Source organism: Phalacrocorax aristotelis, chromosome Z (assembly GCF_949628215.1).
Source record: "Phalacrocorax aristotelis chromosome Z, bGulAri2.1, whole genome shotgun sequence".
Taxonomy (NCBI): domain Eukaryota; kingdom Metazoa; phylum Chordata; class Aves; order Suliformes; family Phalacrocoracidae; genus Phalacrocorax; species Phalacrocorax aristotelis.
The window spans coordinates 6,334,442-6,355,028 of record NC_134311.1 but is presented as its reverse complement, the minus strand read 5'-3'; positions in this window follow the sequence as shown (position 1 = coordinate 6,355,028).

Below are 20,587 nucleotides of genomic sequence, written 5' to 3'. Positions count from 1 at the left end.
AGTGGCCCAACCTACTAACCCTTTAGAGATGTTTTTTCTTCATCCTGTTCATTTGGATCTGCAGGTGCTGTTCTTTCATTATAAGCTAGAAAAAAAGACCCAAACCCTTTACACTGAGGTGCAATGAACCAAGTACTCATTAGAGATAACAACAACTACACCTGTAGTTGGTCCACTAGTGTTTCCCAAAGCTGAACTGCCACACTCTGAACTGCACAAGAGAAATTTGCTACATCTGCCTAGTTCGCATTATTTAGAAGCAATGATGATCTGAATAACAAATTCATTTCAATTATTTAAAAAAAAACCCAAATCCAAATGATTTAGCATGTTCAGTTTGCATTGAAGACTCAGAATTTGTTTTAGAAAATCTGGGGTTCAATGTCTCCACGTCCTACCCAGAAGTCTTCCCTACCATCCAAAACATTAATCTTTTAATCTAGGTTAGTTCTTTCAAAATCCCTCTGTTCTTTAGTGTGATTTTTCATTTGTTTGGTTGGGTTTTTTGGTTGGTTTGGGTTTTCTTTTGTTTTGTTTCTGAACAAGACCACATGTTCGATATTCCTTTTAGCCATATTTCTTAGCCCATTTTCCTGTTCGATATGAGACTTCTGGAAGAGCACACTCCCACAGTCCCTCCAGGATTTTTCTTTCCAACCATTTAAAATAACTTCTAGAGTTCAGCTGTTTAAAAGATGAATGCGTGTCCCAAAGCATTGGAAAGATCAGCTGCCAAATAGGCAATTTTGTCCCTCCATGGGCAGAAAGGTACACTCATAATTTAGACAGCAGTTGCTCACACTGATGAGAAGATGCAGAGTAATCAGAGTACAGGGTGAGGAGATCTTTGCCCCTGAAAAAAAAAATTAGAGATGCTAGAACAAGAAGCGGAAGAAGGATCAGAGATTCCTTTTAATTGGAGAACCACATAAAGTAACTAGAAATATCATCAAAGACTGAGAAAATGAAAGGGAGGAGATAAACTCATTTAAGAGAGACTGAAATACTGTGGTGTGGAGAAGAAAAATTAATGAATTATTAGAAGGGGTGCCCTGATTTTACTGCAGCGTGGCTTCACAGTGGAGGACAGAGATTACCAAGATTGGAGTGTCATGCAGATATTGCAGTAGGTTTTGACAAAACAAACAAAAAGACTCCACAACACATGTAGAAAAGTAAGCTTAATTAGTTCTGTTGCTTACAGAGGAAGTCTTTTTATATTGCTTTTTAATACAGATGCTTTGGAAATGTAAATGTAATACATTTTGTAAATGTTATTGGTTGTAGAAAAGGCAAGATACATATTTTTTCCTGCCTTTACCTACAGTAACAAAAGAGGTGCTATCCATTAACAGATGTTAACATTAATGCTTTGATCACTTGCAAGAAATATGTATTTAGCCAGCAATTTTAAAGACTAAAACTATTACACTTAGAGTTGGTGATATCATCTCTAATAAAAATAATAGATACTATTGCAACAGTACAGATGGCCAGCATTTACTAAAGTCCATAGTTAGTATTCTGGCTGAACTTTAAATGCTTTTTGTATTCAGTTTGCAGCTTGTTTTTTGGTTTTATCTCCTCTTGTTTCCATCCACTTAAAGAAGTTACCCATTGAGCTCATTATTTTACGATGATAACTCCTCTTTATATGTTTTTTTTCTTTTATGCAGGGTTGCTTTTCTAAAAAGGAAAAAGGGAGGCTAAAGTGGGAACTACTTTCTTATAAACCAAGGAACAGTTCCTGTAACTGGTTTTCACTGTAGTAATCAGATTAATCCACAAAATCTGAAACTTCATAAATAAGAACACAAGGCCATCATTCCTCAGGAATTTCACTTACATCGATCATTATTACACCAAAAATGTCAGTACAAAGAGCACCGTGATTTACAATGCATTTCTAATGCTTTGTAATATTTAATGGCAGCAGTCCAAGTAAACAAACCAAGACAAGAATTCACTTAACAACACCATTTAGTGAGTTGGAGTCATATGGACATTCATGACTAAAGTTTTGAAGAATCGTCTTTCAAAGCATATGGTATCATACAGAGTAGCAATTACTGTGTTTGTCTGCTGTCTGAAAAATCAGCCTTTTCTCATCTTTGATATCTTTGATATATATGACATTCTTTTCAGTATACACCGATTAAAAAATTGAAGTGTTGAGTTTATGTTTTTTTTTAAAACTGGAAGGATATTTAGAACATCTTTGATCTTTTTTCCCAGTACTGAAATTTAAAAATACTTTCATGGTTGATTGCAAGAAAGAGATATTTGTTATTACAAAATATCAAACAAACCAAACCTCAGACTGAGGGATGGATATTTGAGTAACAAAATGTCAAAATTCCTTCTTGGAATTTAAACACAGGAGATTATTTATGCTTGAACACCATGGAAGTTAGCTGGAATAATGGAGAACAAAAACCTGATTTTACCTAAGTAGTATACACTAATTTAGTAACTCAGGAGATCAGTTTTTCCCACAGCCCTGCACAAAGGAAAGAATACCCTGATTAGAGAGTATGTACTTGCTAACACCTGTGATTTGCCAGACTTTTATCTCTGCTGTTCTTTGAAAGATAGGCTGACTGACTGATTGATTGATCAATAGTTGATCGATAACCTCCCTTAACATGCTTGTATCTTGTCATCACTTAATCCACACACAAATGGTAGTAACACATGGTGCTAAAATGTGTGCAGGGTACTCAATCAAATTACAAACCAATACAAGCAAAAAATGTAGGAAACCATAGTTTGTTTCCATTGGACAATATTGAGGATGCTTATAACATACATAAAACTTATTAATAAAAGAGAAAGACATTTTTCAACATCTGCTATAAAACTACATAGCATTATGAAATTTTATGTGTTATTCTTTTTAAAACATAAATACCCAATTAGCACTTGCAGAACAATGCCTGTGGATTCACATTTATTCTCCCTTATTTTGTGTGGTCAATATTTTCCCTTTTTCCATGAAACCATCACAGACAGAAACTAAATTTATGGAGAAACAAGGCTGTGAATAATTGTTCAATAAAAACTGAATTATTCAGCAGAGGGAGGGGCACCATGTGATACATCAATCAATAGATAAAACTTCCAACATCAAATATATGCTTACTAGAACTATAACTTGTAAAACTCTCCGTTCTGCTGCATTCCAGTGTATCATCAACTCCCAATCCCTACACAAGAATTATTTGTCCTTTTAAATACTGTCTTCAACAATAATTAGAAATAAAAAGTCCTCCCACCACAGCAATCTACAAAAATCCAACAATACTTCATGAGGAACACCTCCAGCTCAGTCAAACCTAATTACTGATGCACCAATTTTTATGGTCCAATTTCAGGATACTTTACTACAGCTGAAGTAGCAATGGCAGTAACTTTATGATTGTTTATTTTAAAAAATACACAATTGAACTTAACAGCAATATTTTCCTCATGTACTTACAATTTGGGATACTTTTTGTTTCTATAAAGGTGCAGCAAGCATTCTTAAAATGCTTTCTAATGTTTATTTCAAATTAGTTGGTCTTCAATGTAATTCTTCTACTTTTAAAAAAAAATTTATGTATGTTGAGTTGGTTATCTATGGCCAGCCTACAAGTATTACCTTTAGATTTTCTGAGTTTCTTGCACAGAAAGAGCGAGTTCACAGTGGCATGTCCTGGAGCACAGTTAAGACTTAATTGTTGCACATATGCTGTGGCTATTGACTTATGAGTGAAGACATAAGTGAGAAATGCAGGTCATTCCTCCCAGAAACATGAAGCATCACAAACATTGTAATTTGTTTATGCTCTATAGTTCTTATAAAAACTAGCAAGAGGATGTAATTATTTAAAAAATATTGCTATCTTTCAGCATCTTTAGATGTGTGAAAAATTGTCCTGAATAGGAAGAAAATAAGTAGCTGTAAAGTGCCTGGAAATTATCTGAGATCTCCATCTACCCAGAAAAACCTTTTCCATGTATCTAATATTATGTGTTGGGAATTGTTATACTGAAGTGTAACAGACTCCCATAATACCTGAAATGCCTGAAATGCTGAGGCACACAGGTTCCTGGCTTGGAAGCCGTTTCAGGAGGGATAATAGGGGGATTTCAACCTGCAGGACCCTTTTGCATTCCTGTGCTGAAGCATAGATCTGAATTAAAACCAACAGGAAGGAAAATTTTAGGTAGCTTTTCTCCCATTTAACAAAAACGTTTCTTAAATGGAAATAATTTAGGTAGTGTTAATAAGTTAATGTAATGTTTTGGTAGGTTACCAAACTAGGTGTTTGTTGGGCATTTTGGGATGTTTGGTTTTGGGTGTTTTTTGGTGTTTTTTTGTTTGTTTGTTTGTTTTTTTAAGTCAGGGTTCCCCTTCATAGACATTTTACAGAAGACAAGGGCTTGGGTAGTTAGCTTCCTGGCTCAGCCTTTCCCCATTATGTTTCTAGGATAACATAATCCAATCTCCTCCTTTATTAACTTGATTATAGACCTACCTTCAAGGACCACAGAACACTGCCAGATAACAACGTAACTGACCCTTTAGGTAATATTTTATGTGCCGGGTAAATATTTTATCTTAAAAAAATTACAGTTTTCTTCCACTTATCTTTTCTTTTAGGCTTAAATATACTCTAATAGCTTTCTAGAGCTAATTTGAACCAGATTCATTTGCTTTGTTTGTACCAGGCCCCAAAAGCGGAACTGTTTAAACTGTGCTAAAAATAGACTGCCCAGGCCTAATTCCTCTGTGTCTTCTTTCTGTCTGATGACATTCTGACAGTCTCTTGCATGATACAAATGAAGGGATGGCTCCTTCCTCATACCCGACAAACTGTCGTGGGTGGATACTTGGGAGAAAAGTATGCTAATGCTGCATTTCTTGCGTAGCTATACACACATCATCCTCTGATCCTGCAGGAGGTCTGGAAATGCTGCATTTCTAAATAGTCTGTGTATAGTTTTTCTATCTAGCCGCTTATCATGAGAATCTGTCTCTAATACACGTGATTTACAAGAAGAGAACAACAATTCCAGAAGATGGGTTGATTCAGTGTTTAGGAAATTAGCTGGAGACTGATATTACTAGTGCTGAGTTTCTATGTGATGTTTTATGGCTCATCAGGCACATAATGGGATGGTCAGTCCTGTGGATGCATGCTAAGGTGCAGTCATGAACTACCTGGGCTTCCCCATGGGTGGAAAAAGAAGCAATGCTCAAAGTTGTGCTACTCCTGAGCACAGAGGCCAAAAGTGATGCCCTCCTGATGTACAGACAGTGCAGTCAGGTATGACATATCCCACAGGGCTTTCTAGGAGCATCACTTAACAACATGGAGTGGACAAGACAGTCACTTCCACATGCTGTTTGTCACACTGCCCTCACTGGAAGCTGTTGTGAAGGAAATGTCCACATTACGGTAAAGTGCAAAAGTATAAAATAATGGTCAGAAAGACCAGTGTGCTGCAGTATGTTTTCAATTCATGCTGCACTGGACAAAATAAATGCATCCTCTGTGTGTCTATTCTTTTTTGTAAATGGGGATGGTATTGATTCCTGACCAGGCAAAGATCTTTGCGGTGTAATAGATACACAGGAGACTCTCAGAAGCTACATTAAATGAAACGTGGAAGTACCTTCTCATAGATATTTATTGCAAAAATATTAGGAGGACTGGGGCAATGTAGAAAGAGGAAAAACATTGTAAGTATTGTCAGATACTGAACTGAAAGTATCATCTAGCAAGTCACATTAAAAGGACCTAAATTTCTATTTAATGAGAAATTAAATACCATTAATCCTCAGTTAGTGGCTTCTTTGAAATGCACTTAACATGTTAGGTTGAATTTAGGATGAAACTCATTAATCTTTTGCTGTTGCTAGAACATAGATGCTAATAGTCAGGACAATACTTTGAAATATGAAGGAAGATTATTGCTAAAATGTTGTCTGTGCTCTTTGAGAGACTTTTCTTTTTGTGGAAAAAAATGTTGACAGATTCATGCATTAGCACCGATATCTTTCTCTCTGTCCAACTGTCTTGTATGTATGATTAACTTACTTTCAGTTAATGATTTCTAAGATACTTTGCTATGCCTTGTCAAACAGTAGGCAGACAGCATGCTAAACACAGTCTCAGAAACATAAACAAATAATTAAGGATTTTGTACATTATTTGTTGAACACATGGCAGAAAAGAATGCAACAATTCTTCATAAATTAAATACTGTTGATAATATGGTGTAAAGTATGAAATCTACAACTTTTTCTATTGCTTTGAAAAATAGTTGTTAGAAGAGGAATATTATTAAATGGTTTACACAGGAAAAGTGGCTTAAAATATTAGTTTCCTTGATTTTTTTCATTCCCCGCTTCCAAGACTAAACAATAATAAAAATAAAAAATTTTGTACTAAGCTATGAAATAAATGGCACTGCTGGCACTAAAATTGTTTCTGTTTGTCTGAGTATAGGATGCTGAGTCTTTTGCTTAGATCCTTGTAGTCATTATGAAAGGGAAGAAGTACTTCTGGTATATATGCTTTGGTACTTCCAGGCCATTCACCATATTGTCTATAGTAGATTTGGGCTCATAGTTCTTCATTAGATTTACTCATTCTAAAGGGTTTTGGTGCTTCTGGGAAAAATACATCAAAGTAGACAAGCAAAAGGTAAAAATTTAAACACTGCTTTAAATTGACAAACTACCCTGGGCTGAGACTATTAAACTGGCATTGGTCATGAAGTCAAATAACAGAGAAATGTAGAAATACCTTGTTAGTGTAGATGAGACAAGTTACTCCCTATACATGTTTCTCTCAGGCATTCAGTAATTATTATTTGGTAATCTCCTACATGAACGCAAACTATGGGTTCTCCTAGTTTTCTTTACATCCAACCTCCAGCCTTCCTTTTGTGTTTTTCTTGTTAAATGTTTTTTTCCCTTAAAAAAATCCAAACCAAACCCAAAATGATTTCACAGATAAAGGACTTATTTTTTTCCATGGGCTGAAGCAGAGCTACTTGGACTTCTGCTGATGCATTACAAATTAACAACCTGAAGTACAAGTATTTGAAGACGGAGTCTGGGTGTGTGCAGTCAGGGATACTGAAGGAGCCATCAAACTTTGTCCCTTCATCTTTTAGAAACACACTTTTGCAAAGATTCACCATGTTCTAGTATAAAAAGAACAGGACATTTCAATCTCTTTGGTTTCATGTTTGGAGTTGCCCTTTCCCCTTCACCTTTCCATTCCCCTTCCCCTTCTTTTCCCCCCTCAGTTGCACCTTCTAAATTCACATCCTCCCATGGACTATATAAACCACTGAAATGTATGGCATGAAGACTTTTAGTGTAGACATCTGTTTCACACCGTTTATTTTCATTAATTTTATCAAACCATTTTGTCCTATTTTGCAGGTTTCCTCTGGATGATGGAGAAAAGGATTCCTTTAAGGAAAGTTAAAGTTTTTAACTTACTTTTTTCTTATACTGTACATATGCTTGTCATAAAAGCAAAGAAAAACAGTCATTACTTTTTATAAGGATACTGCCTAATCAAAAGTTAATACCTGGAAAATATAAGGCTATTCACACCATATGATAGATTCAGCCTGAGTAACCCACATCCCCAAAAAACTCTCAAAAAGCACATAAAAACATCTTCCCCCTGCAACTGAATAAAGACAAAAGTCTAAGTCCATTCAGTAGCAGGAGAAATACTGGTTCTGTAGAAGCCATTAAAAGATTATGGAAGCTTTTAATAGCAATTAATTAGTGCAACCTGGAAGCCATTGATAAGAAAAAAAAATGAGAACTTTTCTTAAACTTATCTGTAGAGAAACTTATCTGCTCTTTCCGATCATTGAGTAACTCATTAAGAATCACACATATTTTCTAAAACTTATGGTTCCATCAGTCAGGTTAGAAAACAATTCCCAGGCCTCTAAAAATTCAGTGTGCTTAGATAAGGAAATGTCTTGTCTTCACTGACGTCAGAGTCTAATGAGGCATTACTTTTGCTGTATAGGAAAATACAGCAGGTTTCCACAGGGATCCACCTTAGGGCCAGTACTTTTTCATGTCTTCATAAATGACAGATGCAGGCCTTGAAGGAATACTAATTAATTTTGCTGATGACACAGAACTGGGAGGAGCTGTTGACGCTCTGAAGGGCAGAGGGGCCCTGCAGAGGGATCAGGACAGACTGGAGATCTGGGCAATCACCAACCGTATGAAGTTTAACAAGGGCAAGAGCCGGACTTTGCCCCTGGGGCTCGGCACCCCTGGATGTACAGACAGGCTGGGGAATGGGAGGCTGGGGAGCAGCTCCCCAGGGAGGGACCTGGGGGCTCTGGTCAATGGCAAGTTGAACACGACCCAACAGCGTGCCCTGGCAGCCCAGAGGGCCAACCGTGCCCTGGGGGGCACCGAGCCCTGCACCGCAGCCGGGCGAAGGGGGGGATTGTCCCGCTCTGCCCCGCGCTGGGGCGGCCTCACCCCGAGTGCTGTGGGCAGCGTTGGGCGCCACAGGACATTGGGGGTATAAAGCTACCAAAGAGTGTCCAGAGGAGGGCACGGAGTTGGGGAAGGGTTTAGATGGGAAACGATAGAAGGAGCAGCTGAAGCCCCTTGGTTTGTTCATCTGGAGCAGAGGAGGCCGAGGGCAGCCCTCATGGTGCTCTGCAGCTCCCTCCCAAGGGGAGGAAGGGGGCAGGGCTGGTCTCTTCTCTCTGGTGACCAACGCCAGGCCCCGAGGGGATGGCAGGGAGCTGTGCCAGGGGAGGGTTAGGCTGGGCATTAGGAAAAGGTTCTTCCCCCAGAGGGTGGTGGAGCCCTGGAACAGGCTCCCCAGGGAGGCATCACAGCACCAGCCTGGCGATATTCAAGAAGCACTTGGCCAATGCCCTCAGAGACACGGTGTGAGTTTGGGGCTGCCCTGTGCAGGGAGAGGAGCTGGACTCGGTGATCCTTGTGGGTCCCTTCCAACTCTGGACATTCTACGACTCTATGGTAGGCAGCAGCCAACATTTACATGTGCAGGAAAAGAGCCTGATATCTAGCTTCAATCCTATGAATACTGCTTAGCTCTCTTTAAAGAGAATTAATCTTCTGAGTAAAGCTTTGAGGATCAAGCTCATTTAAGGATGCACTCTGTATTTGAAGGACTTGTTATTAATGAATTTTGTTTCAGGTTAACGGTAAACACCTAATATTGTGAAGACAAATATCAAATATGTTAAAGACTGCTCTTATTCAAGCATATAAAAGAATTGCTCATTATTTTGAGAGTTCAAAATGCAATTTGGAGTTGTTCATGGGACTGGGGAAAGTAACACTAGATGCATTAGTATTTCTGGAGCTAAACAAAGTATTTTCTCCTCCTGTTACCCTGTGGAGGAGGACTTTGGAACAACAGAGGCTCCTTGATCTTTGTGGCTGTAGTAGTCTCTATGGAGCCATTTTATGTGTGTTTATTGTTTAAGGTGTTTTTCCCCCTCTTGGATCTCTAGGATACTTAGCTGAGTCACTTGAATAGACATTATAAAAGATTTATGTCTGTATTTTCAGCGGTGCAGGATAAAATAGAAAAGATTCTTAGTGACAAAACACTACTGTTACTTTAAGTGTATTACAGAGGTACCATAAGTTGGTTTTCTATTTCTTATTGATCAGAGAGAAGATATGGCGGTCTCTTCCAGCTTTAATTTGCTATTTGTTCCTCTTTGGATCATAACATTTTGATAATTAGAAGTAAATTATTGGAACAGGTTCTTTCTAATAAAAAAAATAAACAAACCCAAACCTCCCTCTTTTTCCCTCCCAAATAATTTTTAGAAATTACAAAATTCTAAATAATAAAGAAAATAGAGATTAGCCATCTGATACCAAGAGTCCTAGGGTGTTTTAAATACTATCATACAGCTTCTGCAACAGATTCTTCCTAACATCTTGACACCTCAGGTGTTGTAGAAAGTTCCGATGCAGGGATGTTTTTCTCCAGGTACACCTGTCTTGGCTTCTTCTTGGAGTAAGCATTTTAATGCTGTGACAAACACAAGAACATTTTGCTTTTTACACAGTGCATCCCACTGTGCCCAATCCAGAAAGAGACCACTCTAGTTCCCAGACTGAAAGCAATACAGCAGTACCAGCATGCTGCCTTGCTACAGGTTCTACAATGCAATGTTCAAGGTAATAAAAAAACCTAAAATTGATTCTGGCTAATGAACACTTCAGAAGAATGCATTTGTTCAAACACTGTGATAGGCTGATGTTCTTATACTGATCTTGGGATCAAATGGTATCTTCATAGTAAGGGATAGAATTAAGTAGTAAAAGCTATGTATAATGTGAGCTTTTCTGAAGTAGGAAATCTGGTATGGGTCAGATATTTTCCTTACCATCATTATGAGTGCAGAAATTGAGAACCCTCCAATAACCAGTGAACAGCTTTGGAGAACAGTGAAACATTAATTACTTTCCATGGGAAATGATAATTAGCCAACTGAGTAAGTTCATAGTGTGTTAAAATGTATTAAAAAGAGTAAGAGCTATTTTTAAAGCAGAATTTTATCAAAATGCTCTCTCTTTCCTTTCACAGTCAGAACCAGATCCAAACTCTTTAGCTCATAATGATGGATAAATATGAAGAAAAAAATAATCTTGAATATTGAGGCTACAGAGTTCATGTTAGATACATGACCTGATTCCATATAAACATCTGAAATACCATAGTTCACTTTGCTTCCTGAGCCAAGAAAAGGATGAAGTGTTTCCTGTGTGTGGTGGGTTGACACCAGCCAGCAGCTAAGTCCCACACAGCTGTCACTCACTGCCCCTGCAGTGGGATGGGGGAGAAAATAGGAAGAGCAAAAGTGAGAAAACTCATAGATTGCAATAAAGGCACTTTAACAGAAGAAGGAAAGCGAACAAACAAACAATCTATACAAGTGATGCAAAGGCAATCAGTGACTGCCTTGCAAAAGTAGGCTGATGCCCAGCCAGTCTCTGAGCAATGTCTCTCCCCCTGACTGAACCCTTCTTCCTCAGTTTTTATTGCTGGGCACAACATTATATGGTTGGAATATTCCTTTGGACAATTCAGGCTGTGTCCCCACCCAGGCTCTTGCCCAACCCCAGCATATATGCTGGGGGAGCAGAGTGTCAAAGAGAGAAAGCCTGGATGTTGTGCAAGTACTGCTCAGTGAGAGCCAAAACACAAGTTCCTTCCCTTCCCTTCCCTTCCCTTCCCTTCCCTTCCCTTCCCTTCCCTTCCCTTCCCTTCCCTTCCCTTCCCTTCCCTTCCCTTCCCTTCCCTTCCCTTCCCTTCCCTTCCCTTCCCTTCCCTTCCCTTCCCTTCCCTTCCCTTCCCTTCCCTTCCCTTCCCTTCCCTTCCCTTCCCTTCCCTTCCCTTCCCTTCCCTTCCCTTCCCTTCCCTTCCCTTCCCTTCCCTTCCCTTCCCTTCCCTTCCCTTCCCTTCCCTTCCCTTCCCTTCCCTTCCCTTCCCTTCCCTTCCCTTCCCTTCCCTTCCCTTCCCTTCCCTTCCCTTCCCTTCCCTTCCCTTCCCTTCCCTTCCCTCCTTTTATTTTTTGAAAGCTTTCTCTGATGGTGGAATTTCCATGGAAAATTCTATGTTGTGCCATAAGAGTAGCCAGCAGAAGGTTTGTTTCTGTCCCAGTTGGAGGGCAGTTCCTTATCTCTAGGTCATGGAAAAGTCAGATATCTTAGGAATTAACATATCATCTGCCAGGAAGACAAGGAAAGGAGAAGACAGAAAGAAAGGGGCTAAGTTAGACATAATTCTTGTTGAAAATCAGGACGAGTTAAGTAATTAATGGTCATTTGAGTTTTTCCAGAGTTGTCTTTGGACAGAGGAAAATAGCACTTTTTAATTAAGGTATTATGATTCTATTATTAATTTTTAAATTATGTCATTATAAAATGCATTACTGATCATTTTGTATTAAGTGACTGAGTTGGATTTGCCCTTCTCTGGCCATGTAAACCTAATGGGAATATTGTCTTTGCTTCCATAAATGTTTGAAGTGTGTTTTCCCCTAAAATATGGTGCACATTTCAAAAGGAAAGAACTGGCAGATGTTCTGGCTGAGCCACCCTCCATCATCTTTGAAAGGTCGTGGGGGGCAGGAGAGGTGCCCAAAGACTGGAGGAAAGCAAATGTCACTCTAGTCTTCAAAATTGGCAAGAAGAAGGACCTGGGAAACTATAGGCGAGTCAGCCTCACCTCCATCCCTGGAAAGGTGATGGAGCCGTTCATTCTGGAGGCCATCTCCAGGCATGTAGAGGACAGGAAGGTTATCAGAAGTAGTCAACATGGATTCACCAAGGGGAGATAATGCTTGACCAACCTGATCGCCTTCTATGATGGTGTGACTGGCTGGGTAGATAGAGGGAGAGCAGTGGATGTTGTCTATCTTGACTTCAGCAAGGCTTTTGATACTGTCTCCCATAACATCCTCATAGATAAGCTTAGGAAGTGTAGGTCAGATGACTGGACAGTGAGGTGGATTGAGAACTGTCTGAACAACACAGCTCAGAGGGTCATGATCAATGGGGCAGAGTCTGGTTGGAGGTCTGTCACTAGCGGTGTTCCCCAGGGGTCTGTGCTGGGTCCAGTCCTGTTTAACATATTCATCAATGACCTGGATGATGGGATGGAGTGCACCCTCAGCCAGTTCGCTGGTGGTACCAAGCTGGGAGGAGCGGCTGATACACCAGAAGGCTGTGCTGCCATCCAGCGAGACCTGGCCAGGCTGGAGAGCTGGGCCCAGGGGAACCTCATGGAATTCAACAAGAGCAAGTGCAAGATCCTGCCTTGCAGGAACAACCCCCCGCACCAGCACAGGCTGGGGGCTGAACTACTGCAAAGCAGCTCTGTTGAGAAGGACCTGGGCGTGTTGGCAGACAGCAGGTTCACCCTGAGCCAACAATGTGCCCTTGTGGCCAAGAAGGACAACAGTATCCTGGGGTATATAAAAGTACTGTGGCCAGCAGGCCAAGAAAGGTTATCCTTCCCCTCTGCTCTGCCCTAGTGAGGACACATCTGCAGTGCTGCATCTAGTTCTGGGCTCTGCAGGTCAAGAAAGACAGAAGAGAGTCTAGCAGAGAGCTATGAAGATGCTCAGGGGACTGGAACATCTCCATTGTGAGGAAAGGCTGAGAGACCTGGGTTTGTTTAGCCTGGAGAAGAGAAGGCTGAGGGGGGATCTCATCAATGCTTATAAATATCTGAAGGGTGGGTGTCAGGAGGATGGGACTGGGCTCTTTTCAGTGGTGCCCAACGACAGGCCAAGGGGCAACAGGCACAGGTTGGAACATGGGAAGTTCCCCCTGAACATGAGGACAAACCCCTTCCCTGTGCGGGTGCCAGAGCAGGGGCACAGGCTGCCCAGGGAGGCTGTGGGGTCCCTTCCCTGGAGACATTCACACCCCACCTGGATGTGATCCTGTGCCCCTGCTCTGGGTGTGCCTGGTCCAGCAGGGGGTGGGACGGGATGATCTCCAGAGGGCCCTTCCAACCCCCACCAGTCTGTGAGTCTGTGATTCTGTGTACATGCCAAGACTCTGATTGTGATTTCAATAATCATGACAGACTCTGACACAGATTTAAAAAGTGAGATGAAACAATTTCTATGAAAAGTAATTTTTGCTTAGCATCAAATTTGAATGAAAGGCTTTGATAAAAAATTCTCAAATACATTATAACCCCCCTGTTCACTTTCCTTGGAACATAACTTTTGGAAATAAATACTTTCTGAGGATATTCTGAGGTTAAGGAAAACAAAAAATGGCCTTTCTTTATAATAACTCTGATTGATACTAAATATGTTCTGAAAAATATTTGTGAAATAAATGCCCACACAGAACTCTAGCTAAGGTTGTTGTTTCTATGAGTAAGCAATATAACACAGGGCTTGTTACCTGATAAATGAGAAAAACTTATGCGGTTAACACAGCTGTTAACACATATGTTGGTATAATTTAAATAAAAATATACTTCAGTCAGTATAGCATTTGGTCTAGAAATTTTAATTCAATATCTCAGTCAGCTTTCAGTGAAGCTAATGAAGGTTTTGTGGCTTATTGTATGGATCAGAGCATATGTCATGATCCTGAGGAGTCCCGTGCCACCACTTGTCTAATAAATGAAAAACTTCGGAAGTTCTTATGCCAGTTAAAAATGTCACTAGAAAATCGAACCCTAATTAAGCTAACTTTGTTTCTTTCAGGTGTGTGCAGTATATGTAGCATATGCCAAATGAGTTAAATTAAGTAACAGGAGCAGTTCTGCTGTGGCAATGCAGATTTGCCTGTAGTGTGCATGGTAAACATGTCCTCATTTATGCACAGTCAGGGATCTTTATGATGGAAAATCTTTCATGCTTATTTCTTCACTGTTCTGTCCACATTTTTCCTCTTAACATTTTTATTGACTTAATAATCAAGAATACTTTCTGTATGATATACTTCATAATGTTAAAGAGTCTGTTAACAGTTAACATCTTATTCCCTATTAAATTAACCTTACATAAGTAAAAGATTTTTCTTCCAGTTAGTTACATTATTTAATTACTGCAAATCAATATTTCCAACACTTTTTCTTCTGTAGTCTTTATAGGAACCTTAAGTTTCTTTCTTGCTCTGTGTCTTCCATATATTTCCCTCTCTGTCTTCCTTGAGATAGATTTGATCAATGCTGATCCATTTCAGTAGACGTTGGTTTAGGATTGTAAAAGTTGTTTGGCTGATAAATTTTTAATTATTCAAAACATTGGTCCTTTTAATTTTATAAGTTGGCTCAGAAAAGTGGATCTATCTCATTCCACTTGTGGGAAAAGCTTTTAATGGCCTACAAAATGTATAGGTTTTGGAAGCAGAACTCAATCATCAAACATTGATTGCTTGTCTTTCAGGACACAGGATGTGTCACAGTGGAGCTATACTTTGGATAATTTGTCAGTTAGAAGAAGTCGCCCCATAAAATGTGGTACCAAAATCCTCAGCTATTTTCAAGCAAATGAACAAATATTCTTACTGGAGAAACAGGTCTTCGGGCTATTATCAAAGATGGCAGAGGAGATTTAAGAGAAAAACATAAACCAGATAGTGACAGGCAGAGCTTGGAACATCCCATGCTGTGGAAGAAAATCCCCCCTGACTTCTGCAACTCTTCACATGGAATTGGGCTTTGACTTAGGAAGTCAGGAAGCTGTGGTAATTTTATCCTAACTTGCATAATTGTTGATAGTATTCTTGAGTGTAATTACTTAACATTCTTAATTAAGATACAACAAGTGAAAGATAGTAAATTTATTAATAAAATTTAGAGGAGATTACTGTCCTACAAACATGTGTCCCCCTATAGAAGCTTCTCCAGGGAAGAAAATAAGCCTAAAATAATCCTATAGCAAATCTACTCTAGTCTACTTGTTCAGAAAAGATAATAAATAATTAGTGTCTTACTATGTTGAGACCACTAAATCAGAATGATTTTTATCTGAGAGGAAACATTCTTTTTCCTTTGTTCTCCAAATACATTAACCGTTGTTAAAAAAAAAGTTAGGTACAAGTGGATTTTGCCATAAATAATTTTTATATACAGTTTTGTGTGTGTCTGTGTGTGCATGCACATATGGGAATAACTGCTTATCAAACCAGAAATACAAAAAGATGTGAAAAAATGTAAGGTTACTGACAGAAAAAGGCAACAGGTCACATTATTTTTATCAGCTTTACAATGTTTTTAGCAAGAAAATGATTTAGAAAAAACATAGATCATTCTTCCACACTTCACTGCCCCTGGCCATCCATAACTTTATAAGCCTGCAGTGTTAGATACTAACATTCTCCTTTTTAGCCAAGGGAGAGAAATTGTCACTTGCAGAACATAGTCATCTAAATCATCTAATCTACTTTAGGTTAAATGAGCTTTTAGATTAAGGGTGAGATGAATTGTTCCCTTTTCCTCACCCTCTACAGTAAAGGAAATCCTGATGACCAGCTCATCAGCTGAATTCCAGCAAAATTCACTAGATAGTGCTGATCTGTCAGGTGTTTTCAGATTATTAGCTCCTAAATATGTGATGGGAGCTGAAATTAAATATCTGTGCATATAGGCAGAGAATAGGGAGGTTTTAAAGCTCCTGTAACCCAAGTTAGTGCTCTTACTCTTAGGAGATTTAACTGATGGGCAAGGTTTTGATTTTACACTCAAGCAGAGAATAAGGTTATTACCCTATCTGTGAGTCCCAGTGCACAGAATTTTAAGTTAAATCATCCCCCATTTTGTTTGCTTTTGAATGTCATTCTTCAAACTGCAACAGATCCAGACAACCCTAGGATAAAATAGAGGAAGAGAGCCTGCTGCGGTACACCTGCAACAAAAAGAAACATGAACAAATAATTGGATTAAAAGGTCATTAAAAGCAATTTAAAACCAAAGATGTAATATTGTATTTGCCTCAGGAAAACCCTAAAATTTGTCCTGCTAAAAGCTGGGCAAGCCCTTTGCATGCCTGACCTGATTTTGTTTTCCTATGAAGCAATGTTTAGCGGCTGCTATCAGAGACAGGATACTTGGCTAGCTGTGATAAGCTATTTTTATAGCTCATCCTTGGCTTTATTCTTTATATTTAATGTGATCTAGTAAGGCCATTCTTATGTTCTTACGTACCCTTTCTTCTTTTCTTATTGACAAATCAAAGCAGATCCTTGCTAATTCCCATGAATCCATTTCCAGGGCACCTGTATCTGTGTTACAGAGTGGATTCTCCTTGCTGGCAAAGTCCCTAAATGTTCACTGTTGTGATATTCGTATCACTAATGGATGCCAAAGGCACTTTGTAAGGAAAATCTTCATATTTTCTTTTTAGAATCTGTTTTAGCCGTCTCAGGCAAAAGGACTATTCAAAGCCCATTATTGACAGGAAAGTTTTGATTTTTGCTTGATGGGCCTTTGATGGGATCAAACCTTGTGCAATAATCTGTGAAACAAACCATGGTCCAGCTCTGCACTCACTGGGAACAAGGGAGTTTATGAGTTCCCCAGAGATGTTCAGTATCTCAAAAAAAATCAGGCCCAAAATATTCTCTCTGACTGTAACTTTGTGATATACTCTCTGAAAGGAAAGCATCAATCATGCTGAACTGATAGGACTCAACAGATGTTTAATACATCTTCCTTTGAAATCTTTGGACAGGATCCTAAAACAACTCCCCCCATCCCTTTAACTTTACGTCTTTACCAAAGTTTGTATATGAAGAAGCAAAAACAAAGGCAAAAGGGAAAATGAAACAAATGAAAAAAGCACCACAAAACGAACCAGAGAGGGAAAGGAAAGCTGAATGCTGAAAGAGATTTAAATAGGCCATTATATCATTACTGAATTCTTGCTGCTTTTCTAATTAATCAGACAATCAAAACCTTGAAGATAAAATCTAAATAATCTTAAATTCCCTTTTTCTGGAATCATCTGCGGGTATGAGATACTTTTCTTTGTTTCTGAGATGGAATTAATGACTCTAGCACATTTCACATTTTAGGTTTGGTTGATTGTTTTAGAATATCAAACATGAACTTCGGAGATATTTTACTTATTGTCAGAACAACATTTGCTATACTTAACATCTATCACATTTACTTGAAAGTGTTTTGCATTAATATTTCTTTCTCTTGATGTCTTTGCTGAATTAAAACCATTTGGCTTTAGGACTTCTTCTGACATTTTATTTCTTCTTTTGCAGGATATTCTTCCATGAGAAAGAGCTTATTTTAAATGAATGCATGATGGCTCAGAATTAAATTAAAAGTTAAGTTCCTAATGTGCTTCAGGCATGATTATTTGACCCTCAGAAATCCTCCTTCTGTTCTCAGCTCACTTATACAAATATCAGAATGATAACTTCTCCTCTAGTAATTTAAAAGAAGAAAGAAGATTTCACAAGTAGGGCATACACTGATGAGTCTCAGGTCAGTAAAAATTATTCTTTGTACATCTCATTTTACCTGTAATCCTGGGGAAATCTTGTCCAGTCAAGCCCAATCTGGTTTGCATAATCTTTTTTTTTTTCATGTCACCTGCCTCCATTTCCTTTCTGCCTGTGTACTCCCATCCTCTGTTTTCAGCTATCCCCATTTCTTCTTCCCATGTGACTGCCTTAGTCCCATCAGTAACCAGCAAGGAGCCTTACTGCAGTAACTGTCTTCTAACCTGTTCTTCCATCCTTCCATATTTTGCAGTTCCAGGATTTTGGTTTTTTGTTCCCCGCACCCCGTTTGCCTGTTCTGTCTCATACTGGTTGGGTTTAGCAGGAGAATATGAGAAGCAAGAAAAGACAGGCTCACTGCTTTCACTTCTGCTGTGAGTAGCAGCTGCTGGGAAGGTCCTTCTTATGTTATCGCACCCAGATCCGTAGCATGGGCACTGCAGGTAAAATCTCACAAAGCGTGTGTGCTGGGACCTGTCACTAAATTTATTTCTGCTGTGCAAGTCTGCTGTACAGAGAGTGGAGGAAGTGTGGACTCATTGTCTGCCCCAAATTAAGCATCAATTCCTGCTGCTAGTTCCATAAGCATAGACTGAAAACAGGGATTCAGCTCTTTTCTGCTCATTATTAAATAGCACACACGCTTTATGTATGACAGCTACAACCTTTCAGAACGGTCAGACGTGAAAGGTTTTCCACGTATAGATATAACCCTGTTGCCCAGATCAACCATCTTGCTAGATTTCTGTGTTCTAACCCAAATAACGGTGTTTCTTGCGTTCAGATGACTTGAGGAACTTCTACTGTGGGCAAAGCCATACTTTCTGCCTAAACTTATTCTTTGAAATTATGTGTACTTTTGGACAAAATCTTGAAAGAAGAAAATACTCAGATTGAGATGTCCTGACATGGAGTATTTCCAAGTGATTACAGTTACATAGACTGTGCATACTATGCATTAAGCAACGCACTATAGTATTGGCTGAAGGAAAATATGTTAATTTGACCATAGATCCACCTAGTGCAAGATACCTTTATTTCCACTATGTGCTAATCTTCTGGTAATATTATGCTATTAAGAAACATATATTCAGATGAAATTTTGTGTTCTCTATTTCAATGGTTTAAATATACAGAATATACATTCTTTCCCATATCTGGTATGAAACTTTTAAAGTTAGGCTGCAAATTCTTCTCCAGGATATTAAAATTCTGGAGAGTAACTAAGCAAATGACTAATTTGAGGTGTGCTGTTATGAAAAGAAGGCAAGGCAAATTATTTTGAGCTTTCAACTTTAACTACTTACATAACGTTTCACATCAAGCTTTATAATATCCATTTTTAGCTATTGTCCCAAGATTCAAAATCTTAATAAATCTCTTTAAAGCTTGTTAATCTTGAAGAAAATAAAGATCTTTGAGTTATTTGACTTGTAACTAGGTTTTGCTTTGGCACAAGATGACACACTCTGATAGCTTAATTTAAAAGAAGGAACAATATGTTTTCTGTAAGACTTGCACTGGATTTTATAGATAAAACTAGTTTTTGCTAGCATTTAAAGTGAATAATATGAAACGTCCTTGATTTTCTCTTGTACTGTTTTTGTAAAAATATGATTTGGAAAGCACCCTGCTGATATGCATAAAGATACAAGAAAGCAAAAGGCTCAAAATGTGAGTGTATAATCAGAATTCAGTACTTACATAATTATGTCTTTCTTGGTAAGTACTTTGAATTCTGCAAATAAGATTGCAGACTAGATGGTGATGTTGTTTTGATATTCTTTTTCTTTTGTTATTAGTGTTTAAAGCACAGTATATTCCTCCACTGCAGATAGTTTATGTCCCTCTTACCATTCTAAATAGCACTACTGAAAATTATTTCTTCTTCTTTTTTTTTCTGAAGATGTAAAAATGTCTTGATCACGTTCTTGGTAGCAGCATTTATTTCCCCCATAGTTTTACCAAGAGAACCACCTGAGGGATCCAAATGTGTGATTTGCATGTGCATATTAAAAAGACGCGCAGTCCAAAAAATAAAAGCTTTCAGTTTACTGTACATAATTAATGTGCTGTGGGATTTTCATAGTGATTCAGCTTCAGCATAGACATTTGCTGCTGAAGTCAATGATAAACTTTCCACTGACTTCAGGATCCAGCTCACTTGGAATGCCCTTGAAAACTCCATTTCAAACATGCTGAATAATACAAGAGGTCATATCCTGTGATCCATTGCCTAAGCCCAGCTCCTGCTGCTGGTAGTAAAAACTGTGCTTCTTTAAGGAGCCTCACAAAGCACAATATGAAAGAAGATGGAAGAAGGCCAAGCTTAGGATGAGAAGCAAGTTAAAAAACCCAACCACTCACCTAAAAATCTTAGACATACATGTTGTTGTTCAACACTGTAACTTTTATACACAAAATTTTTGCGTTACTTTTTTTTTATTTTCTTTTTTCCCCCCTAAATCATGTAGCAGAATAAAGACATGTTTGACGCATCCTTAAAGGTATAAAGCTAAGCCTTATTCACAACCATTGCTTCAGAAAAGTTCT